The following is a 14,777-nucleotide window of genomic DNA, read 5'->3' as shown; positions in this document are numbered from 1 at the left end:
TTGCACCTGCACTCGCATCCTTTGCTTCACTGGTTCGACAGAGGGGTCGATGTTCAGCTTGTGCATTGCTTTCTCAGGTGCGACCCCCTTGATGTCCCCGGTGCACCAGGCGAACACATCTGAATGCTCTGTTAGGACAGCCTTGATCTCTTCGGCCAGCGGGGAAGCGAGTTTTGTTCCCATTTTCACTATCTTATTATCCCCGAGGATACAGTCATCGACTGGTTCAATGGGCACGGGATTGTAACCCCTCATGTCCATCAGACCGTCCTCTAGGTAGAGCACTGTTCGAGGCTGAGTCGCCTCCCATTGCAATCTTTTGGCCAGCATACGATCTCCCTGGATGGTGATCTTTCCACGCGGAAGGGGCAAAGTCAAGCATAGTCCGGAGATATCCACCGTGGCCCTCAGGGCGGCCAGAAGAGGCCTTCCGATAATAGCATTGTAAGCCAGGGGGATATCAACCACCACCCACTCTGCGGTATCCTCGATTTCCTCGACCCCTTCGGTGAAGATAGTCGGTAGTGTAATATCCTTTTACTGGCACTTCGATTTCTGAGAGGCCAACCAAAGGGAAAGTCCCGGCCCGTAGGGCAGTGCGAGTATTCTTCATTACGCGGAGTGCTGCCCAGGTGATCAAGTTCACCGAACTCCCTGTGTCCACAAGCACTCGGTGTGTTTTAAAACGTGCGATACTAATGGTGACAACAAGGGCCTCTGAATGGCTGGTACGGAGTGGAGGTTGCACCGTTAGTGTCTGCCCGATCACCTTTCTCTTACGGGAGCACTCGGGCGGTGCGGAAAGTGCTGGTGCTCCTTCCCATATGACGTGTATTTCCCCTTGGTACCTTGGCCTCTTTGGCTCCTCTGCTCGCCCCACTTCCGTCTGCTTCGGGCTTTGCTCCCTTTGCCTGCTCACCTTTGGTGGCGCTCCCTGCTCCGTGATCCGCTCGATCTCCTTTTGTAGTTGATAGCAGTTCTCTATGGAATGTTCGGAGGATCTGTGATACTTGCAGTATTCCTTTTCTTCCCGAGTTTTGCCCTTGTCACCGGCCGGAACCTGCTGTGTGAATCGGCGAGGTTGACTCTGAACAGCGTAATGCACTTCCTTACCCTGGGATCGATCTCCCCTTCGCTCCGGGTTGGCGCGCTCGGTCCGGGCCAGAAAGGGCATCGGAGCCTCCTTGCGGACTCGGGCCTCCTCACGCGATTCCGGGATCGTCCTGCCTCTATCCTGCTTGTGCGTGTCGCCTTTGGCCTTGTCCCTTTCTGTCTCCTCGTAGCCAGCGGGTCGGTCACAATCATCGTATCGGACAAACGTTTGTGCCATGGTCATCAGCTCTTCGAAAGATCTCGGCATCTTTCGGAAACACTTCTGCTTTAGAGGCTCGCAAGTGGTCCCTTTCGCTAAGGCGTCGTGGGCCACCTCTAGGTTGAGGCCTTTAACTTGTGAGGCCATGTGATGAAACCTTGAGAGGAAATTGCGCAGAGGCTCGGTTGTTCGCAGCTTGAGCCCGTTGAGGTCCGAACTGATTTTCCTGACCTTTGCCGCTGCGGCAAAGCGGGAGAGGAAAAGATCCTTTAGGAGATCAAAAGAATCAATGGATTCCGAGGCAAGTCCCCGATACCATTCCTGTGCACTGGATGAGAGGGTGGTGGGGAAGACCTTGCATATGATGTCCTCATCCTTTGAGTATAAATTGATGGTGCTCATGAATGATGCCACATGGTCGTTGGGATCCTTGGTCCCTGAATATTGGGTTAGTCGAGGAGCTTTCCAGTCGCGCGGGAATCTCTTCTCGATGATCCTTTGCACCAGTGGTGTTTTGTTGGAGGTGATGCTTCCTCCCATCACGCCCCCGAGGGCCCTTTTGTCAAGAAAATGTTGAATCTTCAGTTCCAACAACTCTTCGCTATTCGCGACTGTAGTCCCCTCTCGCCGCTCCTTGCCCTCTCTGGTCGCAACGGCCCCGGCTCCTCTTCCCGCGATGACCACCGCTTCTGGGGCCTGCTCTGGCAAGGTTCCCTCTTTCTATATTTCTGCTGCCTCTTTAAGGTATTGCCATATTTTGGCGTTCTCCTCCTGCAGGCTTCTTTGCTGGTCTATGATCTTCATCTGAGCCTCCGTGTGTACGGCCTGGGTCGTTTGAAAACCTTGGATTGCGCTGAGGAGTTGAGTGGTGTTAAAGGTCTCCTCCTCTTCAAGGCTTACCTCCTCCATCAAAGGCCCAAGGTTTCTGGGGGAGATTGGAAGGTTTGGGATCGCGCCTCCGGCGTGCGTCATGGAGCTGGTTGCTCCAGCTTCGGGTACTACAGTTGGTGCCGAGTCATTAGGGGTTTGCATCTTGTTTGAAGCTCTGGAGTCACTTGTAGTCCACGCTCACCGCACCAAATAATCTGGGAATGTGAATACAGTGATCCTGGCCTTCGGTGATGATATCTGGCTCTCCGATTGCTCGTCCCTGCGCCGGGAAAGGTCCCTGCGGATACTCCGACGAGCAAGACAGTTAGTAGCTCAAGAGCGTTTATTAATCAATTGTGTGAGAGTTAGAAAGAGTTACCCGCCCAGATTCCCAAGATGAGCTGTGTATTTATAGAGGGTGATTGGGCTTTGGGCCCTCCTGGGCCTTCAGGCCCTGATTCATATCCCGAATCATAAACTAATACTAAATAATAATATTAAATAATAATAAACTTACAAATTCGCTGTTGGCGCGAGCATGCTGTACCGGTCCAGCCTGTGGTGCATGAAGGAGATGAGGATGCGAATGTCGCCTATACCAGTCCATATAAGCAGGCTCACAGGCAGTGGGATCGTATCCAATGGGTCGACATCTCCTCCGATCAATGCCCCGAGCCAATGGAAATCTCCGCCACGTATTCTCAACTGTGACTAAGGAATGCGTGAGCTTATACACTATAGATCTCCATGGTCGTACTGCTTTATCAGGTCTAATACGCTCAGGTGGGATAGGCTGAGTATATCCGACCTGTCGCAGCGCTCGATCGGGCATATACGGCTCGACGATGTCTCTACACCGTATCCAACCAGCGTAGGACACTCGAAGCCGATCATCATCGGGACAGGACCATAAGGCAACCACGTCACCTGGAAAAAAGTAATACTCAATAAAAAAATAATAATATATTATAAATAATACTTAAATTAATTCGAAAATTTTATAAAATACCTCTGCTGCCGTCATACGGTCTAGCTGCCCGCGAAAGGTATCTAGTCAGGCGGTCGTCTTGCCTGGTACCCCGACCTCCCATCTTAGTGCACGGGCATGGTCAGCTGGGATCAAGTGAGCTCCTCTATGCGGCCCGAACACCGGAAAATACTCGTATATCCATGCCTGCAGTAGGGTCAAACATCCGCATATACCTGAACAGTCTCCCCTGCTCGCTATCCCCAGCTGCCGGTACAACATGGCTAGTGTAGCATACCCACATGATAGTCTAGTTGCCCCGCTGACACCGCTGTAAACCTCAGCAAGATGGACCGGCCTAATCCTATCTCCATTCTTGTCAACAAACAGAGTGGATCCAATCATAAGCCACATCCACGCTGTGGTCCGAGTAGCGTCATCCATACCCTCAGTCAGAAGCCCCTATACAGCCCCAACAAATACACCTCCACCACCCCATAAATGTCGGGTCGGCAACAGAAGATCAGCCTGACTCACCCTAAACATCATCATGCACATGGCATGAAGCCCGTCAGTAGGGGGAGACTCGGACACCATCGGACCGTCGATTGGGATCCAAAGAATCTGCCACACATCATGCAGCTGGATAGTCATCTCCCCGAACGGCATATGGAAGGAGTTCGTATCGGGCTGCCACCGCTCCACGAACGCATTCAACAGCGGAGTGTCGAGGTTCTTGAACATGGCATGTGGAAGGTGAGACAAACTAGTCCTCTCGATCATCTCCCTCAGCTGTAAAATGACACATATACAATTTATACAATTACTGAATGTTTTTTATGTTTATAGTTAAAATACAAATTACAATAAATGTTGACACACTATATTATGCTTACCTCGGGTGACGCACCAGAAAACCACTGACACAAATCTCGGCATGCTGTTGATCTGTTGTAGCATGTCAGAAATGACCGAATCTCTCCTCCCAACATCCGTGAGGCAACATGTCCTAGAAAACTAGGAATCACGGAACCATCAATGGGACCACCATCAACCGGTGCAGTAACTACCCAGCTCTCGTCCTCACTAGCTTTGGGACGTTTGCTTGTCCCTGAAAATTATAAAATTATATTAAAGTATCCTAAAAAATACTAAAATATACCAAATTATACTAAAATTATACTAAAATATACCTAAATTATACTAAAATATACCTAAATTATACTAAAATATACTAACATTATACTAAAATATACTAACATTATATTAAAATATACTAAAATATACTAAAGTTATACTAAAATTATAAATATACTAAAATATACTAAAATTATAAATTATACTAAAATATACCTAAATTATACTAAAATAATAAATTATACTAAAATATACTAAAGTTATACTAAAATTATAAATATACTAAAATATACTAAAATTATAAAAAATACTTGTACTCGCAAAACGACCTCCTACGCGCTGGGTCGGCTGTCTATCCGAGATCGGCTGCTCATCGCTCTCCTCAACCTTGCGATCATGTGCAACTGCAGACTGTCGCACTGCCTGGGCTGCTACATCCAGATAGTCCTGAAAAGAATCGCTATCAGGCTCTCTGTCCTCAAATCAGTCGCCCCCTCTGATCCATGAATATCGGGCTGATCCACAATCGCCCCCTCCTCACCTGCTCCGTCGCAGCCCCTTCTCCGCCTACGACCAGATATATCAATACCACGCAATCTCGTATGTCGTGGTGTATCATCCTCATCGTTCATATCTAGACGACGAGCAGATGACGGGATGGATTTCCCACCCCTAGTAGGCCGCTCCGTCTACAAAAAAAATTACACTAAATTAATAAAATTGTAAATAATATAAATTATACTAAATTTATAAAATTATGCTAAAATACTACTAAATTAATACAATTGATAATAATAAATTACACTAAATTAATAAAATTATAATAAATTATACTAAAGTTATACTCAATTTATACTAAATTATACTAAATTTATACTAAATTTATAAAATTACCCTAAATTAATAAAATTATAAAAAATCATGCTAATACTATACTAAATTTATACTAAAATTATAAAATTACACTAAATAACTAAAATGTTAAATAATATATTTTTTTTATAAAAAAAACAACGTGTGGCGTAAGGGAATCACACCCGAACCACTGGGCAGGCGTATGAACATCACGCCATATCAGTGGTTCGGGCGTATGAGTATCACGCCCTACCACTGGTGCGGGCAAGTGGCTATCACGCCCGCACCACTGGTCGGGCGTGATACTCATACGCCCGAACCGCAGATCGGGCGTGATTCTCATACGCCCGACTGCGATTCCGACGATTTTTTTCAAACAACCAACAGATTCAATTCGATCTAAAAATCAACGAAATAAAGCGGTAAATCTTACCATTTTAGCTTTTCCTTTACGATTTCTATCACCATCCATGATTCGGTTCACTGCTTTGTCCGGATTTGAGCAAAAATCGTATAGGGTTCTTGAGAGGTTTTGGGTTTTTTCAAATTTAGTGCAAAGGGTAGTTCGGTCTATTCCATGGGCTAGAAGTATAAATTAGTGGATGGGTTTAGTAACCCACTATATTAATCAAGTTGGATTTTGTAATTAAATACAAATTTAATGAGTTAATTAACTACTATAAACTTTAATTTATTTAAAACAGAAGGTTGAAATCATCTATAATGGGGATAGTTCCAACGAATGGGAAGGAAAGGCGAAACCATCCATGATAAGGGTGGTTCCAACAGCTGAGCTCTGCCCCTTATATAAAATTTTTGAACAGAGTGATCGTCTTTAATTCGACATTTCGCCTTTAATTCGACATTTCGCCTATGTACTCTTGCATTATTAGATAAAAAAAAAAAAAAAGATTTTGGTAGTTCTTTGTAGTAATATTAAAAGTTTACTGAGTAAATTATAGAGAAATTTATAAAAATAAATTATGTGGTTTGTTTGATCGATTTGTAAAGATTTCGTGGTTTAAAAGTTTACAAACTGAAGTTTGTGTTTAGTGTAGTTTAAAAACTTAATCATGTTAATCTGATGGACCCTGATGACCATGTGAATTTGGTCATTTACCGTTAGATCTAGGCTGATTAAATCTAAGCTTTAGGATGTTTTTAATCTCCACCTTAAGATTTTAATCAACCTAGATCTAATGGTGAATGACCAAATTTACCGTGGTCACTAGGGTCCATGTGAATACTACTTATGTATAGTAACCTCTCAAAACACTAAGAGCATCCACAATGGTTTATACTTACAATCACTCAATGTACATGCCACATCATCAATTTAATAAATTTCATTTTATTAAACTATATAACTCCAATGGTTAAACTTTATAACCACTCAATCATAATGGACCCACCAATCACAAAGGCTCCACTAATTAATTAAACCAATCATAATTGATCCACCAATTAATTAAACCAATCATATTATTTTAAAAATAAAAAAAATATATAAAAATAAGCAAAAGCTCAATAAACATTGAGTGGTTGATAATGATTACTTTTTATCATACTCTCTCCAATGGGAGAGTATGATACAATGGAGTATATTGGGTGGTTTATTATACCCCATTGGAGATGCTCTAAGAGTCAATTGTTTATATTATTTTATGATATAGTGCAAAAATACCAACATTGACATCCAGGAGTAATTTTACCCCGACATCTAAAATTATGCAATTTTATTCCTAACGTTAACAGCAACAACCAAATTTACCCCCACGTTATCGAATTTACCATAACTTTCCCTCATTCCTTTGTATGCTTATGAAAATCAGCAGCATACGACGGCCATTTTGGGAAAGGTTGAGTGGCATATTTTGATGTGTTTCCTCTTAAATGACCATTTTCGTGTTTGAGTTGGCAATTATCGTGTTTGGGTCGTGTTCATGCCATGCCATTTTCGAGTTCGTATTAAAAAGAGTAAATGCAAACCTAATCCAAAAAATTCCGTGTTACAATCGTGTTAATCTGTTTGGGTTAGTGTCGATTTCATGTCGTATTTTCTGGTTACATGCAATCTAAAATTTGCATATATATTAATTATAACTTTTAAAAATATAAGAAGATATGATATTATTTTTAAATATTTTATGTTATTTTATTATTATTATGTTAACAATAACCATCGAAAAGTCCGCTAATATCATATTAAGGGGTAATATAATGTGTTTATAACAATTTAGGAAATTCGAATCATATTTCTAAGTAATAATTATAATTTTATTATCTTTTTATTAATAAAATGACATAAAAATACGAGAGAATATAATAATAATTTTAAATATTCGTGTCATTTCGCGTTTTTTCGGTTTAACATATCAACTCTAACACAATCCAAAAATTTGCTTGTCAATCCAAAAATGAGACATTACCTATTAAGTTAAATCCAAACACTAAAATTATATGTCGATTTTATCGTATAATCAGATCATGTGTACTTTTATCATCTCTAATAAAATTACATTTAACTGCCAACAACATTAGAAATAAAATTATATCGTTTTAAACATTATGGATAAATTTACTCATCAATAGAGTATCTTTATATTTTATCCTTGTTAATTTTAGAAAGTGCACGTGAATATTTGTCAATAATTACAATTTATTCTATCAGGAAAAAGAAAAGAAAAAGAAAAAGAATCGTTATCCAAACACACGCTTATGCTTCGTCACTATAATCAAAGTTTGCTAAATGGTTGACTTAAAAGTTTTAAGTAGTCGTTGAATAATGAATATAACCACTAAATAAATATATAAATTATTAATCATAGAAATTTGAACTAAAATTAGGCAATAGAAAGGGGGAAAATGACCCATTAAATTATTCTAATTTAGACTTTTGTGCCCTTCTTATGATGTTGACAATATAATTATTTTTGTGATAATATGAAAAAAAATATCCATAATATTTATAGTAATTAGTAATTTTATTTTTAACGTCTAAAATCGTAAAATTTTGCGCTTAATGTTATACTAATTAAGAGTAATTTTATCCCTAATATTGATAAATAAGATAAGATATTATTATAAATTAGTTTAAAAAAATGTCATATTTTTTGTAGTTTAATAATAGAATTAGAAATTAGTAATATTTATAAATTCGATGAAATTTTTGAAATTTTTCATTTAAAAAATGGTATATTCTTTTTAAAAAAATTCACGTATAATTATATGTTTGTGATTATGATCTGTTAATAATGAATGATAAAATGAGATAGATGTGAAGTGTAGATAACAATATTCATGACTGAGAAGATATTTTAAGGAATTATTTTTCAATTGATCCAACTTGTCAATATTAGAGGTAAAATTGCTCTTAACTGCCAACGTTAGAGACAAAATTATATCATTTTGGACGTTAGGATTAAAATTTCTCTTGACTGTAAACGTTAGGATATTTTTACATGTTATCACATTATTTTGCAAAGGCTTTATATATTTGGAGTCTTGAACTTCACCTAAAAAATTGATTTGCCCCCTGAATTTACAAAACGTCTTGTTAGCCATTTAAACTGTCATGATTAACTTTTTAAGTCCACATGATAGAACAAGATTGGTTTTGGACAATTGAAATGTATATTACTTCACTTTAAATAAATTAAGTAGCAACTATGTTATTTTAAGCAAGTTTAAGAGATTAATGGACATTCTGTAAATTTTGAGGCTAATCGAATTTTTATGCTAAGTTTAAGGACTAATGATATATTAAACAATATCTAGTTAATTGGTAACAGCCAAATTGTTAAAAAGTGTCACATGTTACATCAATCAATAATATCTTTAAAATTAATTTTCACATGGTGTATCAATTCAATTATCTGATTGGACATAATAAAGGTGTCAAATTGGAGTTTTTCTGAATTTATCCAAAAAGTTTAATTGACCCCTTAAACTTTTAAAGTGTTCCAATAGCCCCCTCAATTTACATAAAATGTTCAATTAGCCCCTTAAAATTACACAAAATGTAATCAATTGATCACTCGGTTGCAAAAAAAAGTAAGTTAAATGCGGAAGATTTATTGTACGAATCTTAAAAAAAGTAAAATGACCGAAATCGGGGTATAGGGTTCTTAGATAAGAGAAGAGAAGTTGTATAGTTGAGCAAGCAATAACTTCTTTTTTAATCTATTTTTGAAATATGTAATAACATTCTAAGATGCGTGGAATACATCTTCCACATTTAACGTACTTTTTTGTGACCGAGTGATCAATTGATTACATTTTATACAAGTTTAGGAGACTAAATGAATATTTTATATAAGTTGAGGGAGCTATCGGGACACTTTAAAAGTTCAGAGGGCTAATCAAACTTTTTGGACAAGTTCAGAGGGCAAATGATGTATTAAGCTTATATTAAGATTCGGATCTTTCATGTTACATAAAAAATTCTCATACACATTTTAATACGGTGTTGTGATTCTATTTAATAAAATATAATGGTAAAGTTTTTTATAATAGGTGTGAATCTATAGTAGTTGGTAAAATATATATGAGAGATCTTTTATTTAAAATGAAGAATATGGTATTTCTATTAATTTCTCATCGAATAGAATTATAAAGAAGAGCATGAACAGATAATGATTCTTCCATCCCCTTTCCGTATATGAGTCGTTCGCCTCGTGGAGTTGGAGTCGCTATGAAGGTTTTATCTTCTATCTTTTTTATTTTAAATACTAAAATAAAAATTAATTTTAGATAAATAAAATATCAAATTAAAAAATAAAATATTTTAATATTTTAATCAAATATAAATAATATATATAAATTTTTAAATTATTATTATATTTATTAAGTATAAAAAATTAATATTATTATTTTTTTCAAGATTGTATAAAAGACAAAAAAAAATTGTTTATAGATGAAGAAGAAGGTAGGATACAAAAAAAGAAAAAAAAAAAAAAAAAAAAAAAGAAGGCGAGAAAGAAGAAGTACAAAAGAGGAAGCAATTCTAAATAATATTAGGCAAAATATCCATTTGGCTCCCTAAACTAAGGTTTCAAAATCAATTAGGATCTTAAACTATCAAAATCGTTAATCAGGTCCTTGAACTAACCAAAAATCATTAATTGAGTCTTCATTCTAAATAAAAATCATCAATTAAGCCCTCATCGAAAATCATTCGGTTGAACAGTTTCAAATTCTTTTCCCCAAACTTATTTTGAACCAACACAAAAGTTATTACAATTTATATTAAATAGTCACAGTTTCTGATTTATATAAGATAAAGACTTAATTGATGATGTTTGCTTAGTTCAGGGATCGAATTACGATTTTGATAGTTTAGGGTCCTAATTGAATTTGAAGCTTTAGCTTGGGGACCTAAATGGGTGTAATGTCTTAATATTATGATGCAGATTAAAGTGGAAAATGAGAGTTTTGATCTTAAACCACACAAAAAGTTTCTTCTCTAGCTAAACTAGAATGAGTTAATTCCAAGTTTCACGGACTAAATCCGTAGGAATAATGAAATTCCCAATGTTAAAGGTATGAAAACTTTAACAAATTTCAATATGAAGATAATAGTTTTTTTAAAAAAAATTTGATAAAAGTTAAGGAATTACAAAAAAAAAAATGAATTTATAGCATCTTATGATCTAATTGGCAAATTACATAAAAGGGTAAAGGTATACAATAAAGGATAAAAACTTAAGGGAAAAAACAGGGTTGTCTCTAAAACTACTATCCATGGCACCGTGAACAATACCATTCAGACGGCGTGTCAGGTTTGTCCCCCTTGGGTAGCAAGTAAGTCACGTCATGTACATATCGAGCCATCATGGTCTCCTTAGGGAGCAAGTAAACCGAAGAGTCTTAGCACCAGATAAAGCCGAAGTAATTAGACATGGACAACCGAAGTGATACCTTGAAGGAAGACCTGACAGCTTTAATACTGAGGAGCCGAATTTAGGATGCCGAAGAGACTTCCTCAAAGGTAACCAAAACGACTCAATATGAGAGGAACCGAACTAACCGTGCTGTGTTGTTACTTCACCGTCCGGACTTGGATATTTTGAAAGGATGTCCTCATCATATTTTTCCCTAAATGTAACGGTTTAGACTAACAGATATATTTAAGAAAACTAACTTAACTCTAACTAACTATTAACCTATATATGGTTAACACCCCCTTCCGGTCCCCCAAGCTGGGAAGATTGACATTAAAAAAAAGATATTAGCAATAACGAATGTAATGGATTGGTGAAACAATCTGCAAATTGGTTTTTCTTATTGCAATAGTTGTATTTTTCTAGATTGCACGTTATCTCGAATGAAATGACAGTCAATTTCTATGTGTTTCATTCGTTCATGAAACACCTCATTTTTTCCTATTTTGGATTGCAGATAAAATTATCACACAACATCAATGTTGGCCGAAGATGTTGAATATGTAGATCTGTCAACAAATACAATAGTCAACGTAGTTCACATGATGCCAAAGTCATTACTCGATATTTTGCTTCAAAAGATGGACGACTGACTGTACCTTTCTTTTTAGATTTCCAACTTATCAAACTATCACCTAGAAAAACACAGAAGCCTGTGATAGACTTTCTTGTTTCTTTGCAATTGGCAGAATTTGAGTCTGTAACTGCTTTCTAATCCTAAAAATAAATTTTAAGATATCAGCATCATTATATCTAGATAATATAACATCATCTACATACACAATAAGAGCAATAAAGTTACTGCTTTTTCGTCTAACAAAAAAGACAATGATCTTTTTTTGATTTGGTAAAACTAAGAGATAATAAAGCTTTAGCTAACTTTGAATTCCACATCTGACTTGCTTGTTTAAGTCCATACAATGATTTCTTAAGTCTACACATTGTGTTAGGTATATTAGTTTGAATTCTCTCACACAATTTAATGTAGATTTTCTCCCCTAAATCATCGTGCAAAAACGCATTTTTATATCCAATTGTTCTAATTTCCAATTGTGTATAACAGCAAGAGCTAAAAGTAATCTTACAACGGTTAATTTTGCAACTAGTGAAAAAGTTTCTAGGAAATCAATGCCTTCTTGTTATGTGTATCTTTTTGCATCACTATTCCTTTTTATTTTGAATACTGTAACACTCTGGTCCAATACCATGTAGATATTATCCGCTTTGGCCCAATTCCAACACATTGGGCCTTACGGCTTTAAAACGTGTCTGCATGTATTGGATTCTCATTTTACTAATAAGCCCCAATCACTCCCTCTCCACTTCCAATGTGGGATTCAGTTCATTCATGTCTCTATCACCATCCCTTAGGACCGCTCCTTGCTCAACCCTTCTACCTCAGTGCCACTCATTCCGAACCGGGTCGTTACAAATACCCATATTGGTTTCTTACCATGAGGTAAAGAACAAATCTCTCGTATTTTATTATCACTTAGGGTCCGTTTGGTACGCTGTAATGCAATGTAATGTAATCAAAGTTGTAATGTAATCAAATGTGTAATGGAATGGAATGGAATGGAATGGTGACAAATTTTAATAAAATCCATAAAATGCAATTATCATTGCAATACGAATACGTATATTTATATTAGTTAAATAAAAGTTTCATGTTTTTTTTTTTGCATTTTTCAGAATTTCTTTTTCCATTTTTCGTTGCTTTTTCTCGTTTTACCATTTTCTTGTTTTTCATATTTTTTCTCGTTTTCATGTTTTTTCATTTTTTTCTCGTTTTTCGGTTTTTTCACATTTTTTCGTGTTTTTTCTTGTTTTACTATTTCCGTGTATTCATATTTTTTTCTCGTTTTCATTAGGGGTGTGCATCGGTACAAAACCGAACCGAACCGAATACCGAAATGATCAAAATAATTCACACCGACACCGAACCGAATAATATGTAAAACCGAACCGAAATATGCGGTTCAATTCGGTTTAAACCAAACAAACCGAATTAAGTTAAAAATAACAAATAATAAATAAAATTCACTATATTTTCTCATTAAATTTACCTCAACAACAACAAAAATTGAAATATTTCCAAAATATATCTATATTAGGTTATTATCTCAATAATAATAAAAAAAAATTAAACTTGTATAATCAAAAATATATGTGTGTGTATATATATATAAATATAAAATATGTGTAATTCGGTGCAGTTCGGTTTTTTTACATTTTCTGTCGAACCGAATACCGAAATACACTTAAAATTAAAACCGATGCCGCACCGAATTGTTAAAAATACGAACCGAAAAAACTGAATTTACTCGGTTCGGTTCGATATGCGGTTTAAACCGAACCAATGCACACCCCTAGTTTTCATGTTCTTCGTTTTTTGCATTTTTTTCGTTTTTGGTTTTTTCACATTTTCGTATTTTTTCGATTTTTATGTTTTCATGTTTTTTTCGTATTTCACCGTTAGTAATAAAAATACAAGGGCTATCGTAATGGGGATTCATGACTATTTTGTTTGTAATGCCCACTACATAAATTTGTGAAGAAAAATTGAATGATGTAATGATGATTCCATTCCGACAAAAATGATGACTAACCAAACATGGTAATGAACCTCCATTGTAATGGTGATTCCATTACGACATCCATTACAGCGTACCAAACGGGGCCTTAATGTATTTATCTCATTATCCATAGCTTTCTGCCATTCTGGATCTTGAGATCCTAATAAATGTAAAACATTATTCTAAGAAACTTTAATTCTTGGATCAAAGCGGGATTTCTTACGGTTTAGTCCCAATAAAACTTGTTCCTTAATTTTTTCCATTTTACACGATTCAACAATTTATTGGGTCAAAACTGTAAGGAATTTCGCTTTGAGCCAAGAATTAAAGTTTCTTAAAATGATGTTTTACATGTTTTCAATTTTTTTGATAATTTTCTGGGCATGTTTTTTTTCCTACTTGCATTGTTCCAAATCAGTGTACCATTTGTTTCAAATCAGTGTATCATTTGTTCTAACATAATACTTGTATTGTTCCAACAGAAATTTTTTATTTCTTTTCTTTAAAATACATTTCCCGATATTTCTAACATTGTTTTTTGAAAAATTTGATACTATCAGACTCGTCTAAATTAGACGGTCATTTTAAAATCCCTGAAGCTCAAGTAAAAAAAATTCCGGTGAACGGAATCCGGGTGGGCGTTTTCTATAACTGGTTAGTTCTGTCTATATTGATAAAGCCATTGAATAATCCTTGAATTGGTAAAAAAAAAAAAAATTCATAAGTACATTAGAAAGAGGATGGTAAATAGTTTTTTTCTAGTTAAAACCTAAGTGAACATTTTTAGGTATAATTGTCTATTGTGAAACATCTTGTGTATTGACATCAACAAAACTTGTCCAATTCTTGTCCTTAGCAAAAGAACCAGAAATACATTGTTGTTCACAACCATAAGGAAACACCATTTCATAGAATTTCACATTCCTGAAGATAACTTTGTGATACGGTAACAACCTCTATATAGGAATACTCTATATTAAAATAACCTCCCAATTGTTATATAAAAGTTTGGTCTCAAGTGCTGAGAGTCTTTGTTATACCAACCTCTATATAGGAATAACCTCCCAATTATTATACAAATAATCCGGTCCCAAGTGTATTCCTATATAGAGGTTTTA

The sequence above is a fragment of the Euphorbia lathyris genome, chromosome 9, assembly GCF_963576675.1.
Source record: "Euphorbia lathyris chromosome 9, ddEupLath1.1, whole genome shotgun sequence".
Taxonomy (NCBI): Eukaryota; Viridiplantae; Streptophyta; class Magnoliopsida; order Malpighiales; family Euphorbiaceae; genus Euphorbia; species Euphorbia lathyris.
This window is presented reverse-complemented; position numbering follows the sequence as displayed.